The 8,707-nt window shown below is 36.7% G+C and overlaps 1 long non-coding RNA gene across 1 annotated transcript; it reads right to left on the bottom strand.

The window, feature by feature from the left end:
• Nucleotides 1-2,202: 2,202 nt before the first annotated feature.
• On the bottom strand, nt 2,203-7,911 carry LOC130461949 (uncharacterized). Its single transcript, XR_008922013.1, has 3 exons — nt 7,236-7,911; nt 7,106-7,163; nt 2,203-2,388 (listed from the first exon to the last, which is right to left on the bottom strand). It is a non-coding gene; the product is annotated as an uncharacterized lncRNA (long non-coding RNA).
• Nucleotides 7,912-8,707: the final 796 nt, after the last annotated feature.

The raw sequence follows: 8,707 nt of genomic DNA, 5'->3' as shown, positions 1-8,707 counted from the left end.
ATAGAAACTACTCTTGGTTGATAGGTACGTCTAAGAACTTATTAGGTAAACCTATCTCATTTGCCACGACATAAAAGGACTCCTTACTTATATCGTTGAGTTTCACCAAAACTAACATGTACTCACAATTATTTGTGTGCCTTACCCCTTTAGGATCAATAAGTAACACCTCGCCGTGGCGGAAAACTATTACTAAGATTGATGTAAAGGTTATCCAAGTAAGTGTTATTTTGGCATGGCACCTTTTAACTCAATTTTTAAAGTTTGGAACTTAAGGCTCTTACTATGTTGGTTAGATTTTAAGTGAACTAAAATCCTTAATGATGCAACATAATCAAGCCACAATCTCATGCATAATTAAGACATATTTAAAGCAACAAAATAACTTAAAGCATGCATAAGATATAAATGTGATCAAGTATGGCCCGACTTTATCTTGAAGCTTCAACTTCAAACTCCGTCTTGAAAATGCATTGGAAACTCCGTCTTGAATTTCACCATGGGAGGCGCCATTTTCTTCAAATAGGATATGCTATAATTGAAACTAATTACAACTATTTGATGGTACTGTAGACACCTAATTTGTGTCTCCCCTTTGGGATGATGACGATACCATTATCCTTGTTAGGTGATTGGAGTAACTCCAGGCGGAAATCCCAATTGCTAAGAACATTTCCAAATTCAAGATCCAAAATCCAACCTCCGAGACCGTTCCCCTTTCGGTTCTCGGTACAAAATATAATCTTCCAAAATCAATTTCAAAATCCAAGTACAATCTCATCTAGTAGACCATCCCATTGGTTTTACTAGGCCTTTTCCACTAAAAATCATATAAGGCAAGTCAAATTCGGGCGCCAACCCACAAAACCGAGCATGCCGGGCCCCGTCCCGTAAAACCGGAATTCAAAAACCCGAGAAAGGCTTGTTTTTAGACGCTAAACAATGCCTTAACCTCCAAGAAAATACAAAACGCCAAACCTAGTACTATTCGTACAACAGGTACAACACTACAAGACGAAACAAGGACGATTCCCCGTCCTTGCTTTGGCGGCATTCAAGCCACGTCACCAGCGCCCAGCGCTGGTCCAGCGCCCTGCGCTGACGTGTGCTGGTGCCTTGCACCAATTCCTTCTATATATACCCCTCGTTTCCAGCATAATTAGGAGGAGAACAACAATACAACGTCGTAATTTCGACATTACGCCTCAAAATACAACTCAAAAACTCCTCAAAAACACATACAAAATTCCTAAATTCAAAAAAAAAGCAATTGGGAGCTCTTGCCTAAATCTAACTAGGTAAATCCGAATCCCATTCTAATCTACTATGTTTCTTTGATTTCTAAATGATTAGCAAGTTGGTGTTTTTAATCATTAAACAACACCACTTGCAGCAATCACACATGTTTTCCAAAAATACAAACTTTTCCATAATACAAAATACAATTTTCAAAGATTCAAGGATGTCCAAGTTGTTTACAATCACCTCTTGGACTAGAATCACCATCAAACATGGGGTAATCAAAGATGACACCTTTTAACATTTAAAGGTTTAGTCTTTGAGATTCAAAACTCCACTTTCAATATACAAGTTCAAGTTTTCAATTTTCAAGATCCCACCATGATTAGGGTTGTTCATGGTTACTTCCCTAAACTACGATCATTTCAAGTTCAAATTTCAATCATTTCAAGTTCAAAATTCAATTATTTCAAGTTCAAAACTTCAATATTCAAGCTTTCACTAGAGGAAAAAAGCTCAAGTGCGGGCTCATTTTAAGGGGTTAAGTGCGGGCCTTTACATGTGCAGCACATGGCGTGCCCGCACTTGATGTTTCTCAAGTGCTGCCAAAATATTGGCAGCACTTGATGCTTCAAGTGCTGCCAATTTACAAAATGAGCCTGCACTTGACAAATTTGGTGCTGCCAATTTTGCAATATGAGCCCGCACTTGACAAAGTTTGTGCTGCCAATTTTGAAAATGAGCCCGCACTTGACAAATTTGGTGCTGCCAATTTTGGAAATTAGCCCGCACTTGACATAAAAAAGAGCCGCACTTGATATATAAATGAGCCGCACTTGATCTAGAAATTTGTTATATAACTGATATCCCTGCTACATATATTATATAATTAGACCATTCCCACTAGTTAACCTCCATACATCACATAAAAAAAAAATCCAATTATATAGATAACTAAATTGAATAGTATATAATTGTAAATATAAAAATTGATTACATTACAATCCTATGAAAAACTAGCATCCATAATCTAAGATTCATTACAACAAAATATCAAAGACAATAAATGGTAATGAAATTTGCCAACTTTTCTCGAACTTCATTTATCTACTCAATGGTAAAAGGCTGCTCCCTTGGATTGTTGAATACCTAAAGAAAGATCGACCATCAAGAAGAAAAATAATATGTTAGTTATATTATAAATGATTGTATGGTATAATAAAGTACGACATAATTTGCTCACAACAATGAAATAATGAACCTTATAAGAACAAAAATGGCTTATTTCTCTCTTAAATCAGAATATCATAGTCGCTTTCCCGTTTCCTGAGATGAGGGTTATTCATTTGATGCATAGTTGCATTCTACAGCAAAGGATATAGATTTAGCTGCCTACAATTCTTTGGTTAATTCTGAAAATTTGAGCATGTCCATGCTAGAGTGACTATTTAAAGGGAAGCAGATGTTTCTATATGCCAACCGGGAATCTTATTAAATCGACAGTCTTCATGACATCTCTATAGAAGGAGGCACAAGAATAGAGCAAGACTTTTGCACTAGATAAGTACGATGAAGACGGAAACAAATTCTGAAAAACAATAGCAGCAAGAACACCTAACATTAATGCTGCTGATGGCAGGGTGCAGAGAAGTCAAATGTTTGCAGAGGAGACTGTTTCAAAAGACCACCGGGGAAAATAAATAAAAGGAGGTGATAGTCGAATTTTTGTGATCCAACTAATGGATTTGGCTCCACTAAGTAATCAGCCTATATTATTCGGATCATTGAAAAGGATGCAGTAAGGGGATCTGTCAAAGGTCACACATTTTTGGTCTAACATGAAGCATCCAGATTTTATGATTATTATTAAATCCAGGTGTTTAAGGGTGAGTCTCAGACTCACAGGTACTTTGCATTTAAAGAGCAGGCCTGAGTAGCATAACTTTCAGTTAATTATCTGCAGGGCCGCAGGCTCTGGTTTTGATACTTGCTCGGTGATAATCTGACAGGACTCCGAGGCACTGAATAGTTGCTAGTCATTTTCACTTTTATTTTATTTTTCTTCAAGAAATTACAACTTTAGTCGCACTGGACTAATGGAGGGATAATAAAAAAGCTAACGGAAAGTTTTTACAGCAGGTACGTAGCACATGTCCTAGGAGATTAGCAACGAATAACATATTGAAACCGACCTAATGAGACTTTCCACGGAGAGGAAACTAAAGACCCCATTAGACACACAAACAGTAGCTTCAGTGTATCTTCTCCAGGCCTTAAAAGATTGAAGTTGACACACGATTTTTCAAGAATACATTCAGAAAGACCTATTAAGCAGTAAAAAAGAGTGACAACACTTAAGATACCTAATCTTGTATACCATAAACTTAGCACCACTGACTTTCTCCAAGCAAATGCAATGCAGAAGGAAGCAATAAGTCATGACACGATGACAGGGACTCAAACAATAAATGGCTCTACTTTAGAAACTGGGAATGAAAATCTCACACGCAGTATAAACAATCACATCGGATATCAAGACACCAATGCAAACATACAAATACTCGATCAGCATGATCAAATAAACCAATGCTATTGCAGTATACTGATGAACAAACATACAAATACTTGATCAGCATAATCAAGCCGGTCGGGGTGGACATGCAGGGTAAAGGTAAGGAGAGATGAATACAAAGTCACTACAGCAACAACAGGCATATCAGCTTGTGCTTCTATGATCTGCATTTAATAAGAAAACAAAAATCAGTGGATAAGCAGTGTGTTTGGATAGCGAGCCAGGGCATTACCTGATATACTAAAACAACATCAACCCAAAAATAGTGTATAGGGGAAAATGCCCAAGCAGACGATCTTCAAAAATCCAAACATTCATTTAGAAAATCTTAAAATCGATTGATTAGTACTCCGTACCACATATTAAATAACTGGAGCACAATGAAACTGCAGTTTTTAGGACCAAATCAATTGAAAATGATGCAGAAGAAACAAGAGTTGGACTCATAGCACAAACCTATAGTAGTCATCAGCAATTCAGCAGTAATGACTCCCAACTAAAGCTGCAAAATACCATATTCAGTAAAATTAAATTCTTGGGAAAATACATGCACGAAAAAAAAAATCAGTCTTTCTTTCTGGGGGACGGGGGAGAAAGGGACTCTTTATTACAGAAGATGGTAATATCATCGACAGTGAAAGAACTAACCTTTCAATTGTTACATGTACAAAAACGAAAAGGTTCTAGAGATTCAGTTTGTTGAGATGTGGCATAGAGAAAATCCCTTCCATTGCTATTTCCCTTCCACAAGACAGCTAGGTGGTTAAGTCCAAAGCACGTTGGATAGCGAAGAGGTTCTCAAAAAGATACTCGTATGTGAATTCCATCCTAGGCGTACACCATAGAATCACCATAGGTGTACAGGCGTACAACACCCTTACAACTTCCTCTACTTAGACCCTTCAATCCCCACAAAACAATCTGCAGTAATTCCAAGCAATAAAACGGCAGACCCATATTCTCATGACATGAAAAAAAACTCCTCTGAGAAAACAATGTAACTTAACAAAGCATACAAATGTATGGCAAAGTAATAGGGGCAGCTCAACCTAGCGGGGCCGGGAGCTTTAGTATTTAAGCTTGTATTACAGCTCTTGGAGCACACAATGAAAGGAGAGAAAATCTAGGTTGAACAATTTATAGCATTCTCAAATATTTCCTCAATGAACTAACTGCTTAATTACAGTCTAAACATCAGAAATAAAAGTATATTTATCTTTCATCTACCTTTTCTAGATTTTAATTACTTAAAAATTTACTTTCATGTCAAAACTCACAACACAAACACAATTACTCCAGTAATAATTCTTGACATACTAAACCCACATCTTTGAAAAAAATACACCGGAATTAGTCCCTTGGTCATGGTTCCTACAATAATAGTTCTCCATAATTATTAATGGCAATCAAAGCGAGGCTTTAGTCTGAAAAATCACGATCTGCGATGTTATGACCTAGAAGACCACAGAAAATGAACTAAGCCTATACATGTGTGTGTAGGGGTGTTTCTTGCTCGTCAGTACTTAAAGTAACCATTTCCTCATTTACTCCTTGTGTTTAATCACATAATTGCAATATCACACCATACATATTGTGCTCGTGATCGTGTTTTTTGTGAGTCGGTGTGTGCATTATGCCATTATATATACATGTGTGTGAGTGTGAGTCCATAGAAAATGAAAAATATGACACCATACATATATACTACGTAAATATATGCGTTTGTAATAAATGCATGTAGCAATGTATGTGTGTGTTTGTGTCCACAATTATATATATCCTGTGAGAAACAAAAGATCAAACTTTGAAACCAATACATTACAAGAGAGGAGGGAAAAAAAACTTTCTGCATGTAGCAATGTATGTGTTTGTTTGTGTCCACAACTATATATATCCTGTGAGAAACAAAAGATCAAACTTTGAAACCAATACATTACAAGAGAGGAGGGAAAAAAACTTTCTGCATGTAGCAATGTATGTGTGTGTTTGTGTCCACAACTATATATATCCTGTGAGAAACAAAAGATCAAACTTTGAAACCAATACATTACAAGAGAGGAGGGAAAAAAACTTTATGCATGTAGCAATGTATGTGTGTGTTTGTGTCCACAACTATATATATCCTGTGAGAAACAAAAGATCAAACTTTGAAACCAATACATTACAAGAGAGGAGGGAAAAAAAAACTTTGTGATGGATATGCAACTTCCAATTAAAACTTAGCTCCAAAGTTATACTTCACTAGATCTTGTATTTTAAACAAACATAGAACTCAATAGTAGTCCCTTTATTTAAAATAAATTCACTTTTACTACTGTACCCATATTGTCACCTTGCACAAAGAAAGAAATCGAGCATTTCATACACCAAGAAAACAAATAAAAAAAATGCAGATCCTGAGACATTCTCTACCTGAAGGGGCACAAGTTGGTATACTCTTTACGGTTGACAATAGATTGATACTTATTGAGTCATGATTAGGTTTTACTGTGAGTTGATGGAGGAATCCTTAGGTTCAATGAGCTATGAATGGACCTGACCTCTGCTATAGTAGAATCCTCTTTCTTGATTATCTTTTCAAGCTCCGCAATTTTCTCTGACAGCACTGTGACGTTTGAGTTGGGAGACTCTATCAAGTTCTTCGCAGTATCTAGAGCAGTACACAGCTGCAAGGAGGGGGTGATAAAACAAGAAAATAAAAGTAGTCTTCAGCTGAATACAGCATCAAAGTGTGACGACACATGCCCTTGCAGAGGAAAGAAACGCAAGCAGTTGAGAGCTAACAAGTTTACAACCAATGAAAGCATATATGAGTAATAGCTTAGATCAATGACTGTAATTTGACTGTAATTCAGCTAACCAGTTCAAGGAAAGATCATGTATTATAAACGATTAATACTATATGACAAATACACCTCAACTGTATCTAAGCTAACCAATTCAATGCAAGTCTGTATAACATACACCAAATCCTATATCTGGAACAACTCTGGCCAATTCAAATCTAGCTAAAGTTCATGTACAGCTAACAAAATCCTATTCAAATCCAAAACCACCAACAAAATCCAAAATCAAACAATCTGAACCCCAGCATACATCACCAGTGAACACAACCGCAATTCGAACAATAAAAAAAGTTTAAAAAATCAAAACAAAAGCCTAAAAAATCAAAATTTAAGAGAAATCAACAATAATTACAAAAAAAAACACTAGAATCGAACTTTTCAATGCAAAGCATCATATCAGAAACACGAATCGCCAAAAAAAATGGAAAAAAAAAATTGAAGAACCAACCTGAATTAAATCAATCCGGAAGTAGGTAGAAGCAAAATCGAGCACGCAATCGAAAAACCTTGACAAATTAGGCATTCGTCATTACAGTAAAAAGATTATAGGAAAAAAATAATTAAATTAAATTACAAACCTAAAAGAGATAAGGATGAGCGACGCCTGTGTGCTGCGGCCGCGGCCAGAAGAGGAAGAAGTCGCCGGTTGGGGAACATCGTTGGCGACGCGACTGGTCGTGTCGGTGTATGCTGATTGATGTTGTTGAGTTTCGCGCCCAGAGAACCAGAGAGGGGGAGGAGCAGAGAAACAAGAGAAGAGGGAAGGAGGAGAGAAAAGGGAAAAGCAGTAACCAGAGAAGAGGAAGTGGGGAAGCGCGAAATGAAATAAAATTGGGAAATATTTTTAGAAATATTTTGTGCGGGTCATTTGTGAAATAAGCCCGCACTTGAACTCAAGTGCTGCCAATTTTCTAAAATGAGCCCGCACTTGTGAAATTGTTTTTTTGTATTTTTTTTTTTTTTGCTCTCAAGTGCTGCCAATTTACTAATGAGCCGCACTTGAAGAGAAGCACATGTCAATTTTTTTACTAGTGTTTCAAGTTCAAGTTTAATATGTAAAATCTAGGACATTTGGGTTGATCAACCTCTCCCAAGTTGAGATTTTTGGCTTTGAAAACGTGTCGGGCGCACTTATTTTTAAGGAGCCGCTTGGCATTCGAATCTCATGTGCCCAAGTACAAATTTCAATTATGCACCTTTCAATATTGTAATTTCAATATCACACCTTTCAATATCGCACCTTTCAATATCGCACTTTCAATATCGCACTTTCAATACCGCAATTTCAATATCGCACTTTCCATTCCGCATCTTTACTTGCCTAGTCCCTTTCTAGGCAATGTGGACCTACTCCCTAGTCCTTTTCTAGGGGGTCTTGTATTTACTAATTCCGCACTTTATTTAGTATTGTGATGTTGCTTTATTTTCTTTATCGCTTTCATCACCAACATGCTAAATACAACAAAATACAAAGGTTACATCACGCTTAACAAAGATATTTTTTGACAAACCGGCCTTAGGTTCCTTAAATCAATCTTTAAAGCAAAGTGACCACCATACAATTAGAGATTCAATTTTCTCTTAATGCAAACCCACATAGTCTAATCTAGGGTTTATTTTCTAAAACAATGTTGTGCCAACGTACTTGAATATTTCTAAAGCTCACCGAATAAGCATTTTGTTCCCGTGCCCGGATCTCATCCGTTTCAAGGATTCAAGGCCTTATCCAACATAGAGTCACTTGCGGTCTTTCCAAATGAGACTTTAAAAAATGTTTGGTGGCGACTCCTTCGAGGTACAAAAATTCTACGGTTCTCTAAAGAACCGCCCCTCTTGTAGAACGGGAAACAAGTTTTGACACAAAAAAACCCCCTACAGGTACGCATACCATATTTAAATTAAAAACTTTGGTGCATTAGACCAATTTTACATTCAAATTAATGGTACGCAAACCATATTTTATATCCTATTTGGGCCATACTAGTCATTTTCCATAACCTGCAAAACAGTACATTTACAATATACCATTCACCCATTCATTTATCAATGA

The sequence above is a fragment of the Spinacia oleracea genome, chromosome 5 (assembly GCF_020520425.1).
Source record: "Spinacia oleracea cultivar Varoflay chromosome 5, BTI_SOV_V1, whole genome shotgun sequence".
In the NCBI taxonomy this organism is placed as follows: Eukaryota; Viridiplantae; Streptophyta; class Magnoliopsida; order Caryophyllales; family Amaranthaceae; genus Spinacia; species Spinacia oleracea.
This window is presented reverse-complemented; position numbering and strand designations above follow the sequence as displayed.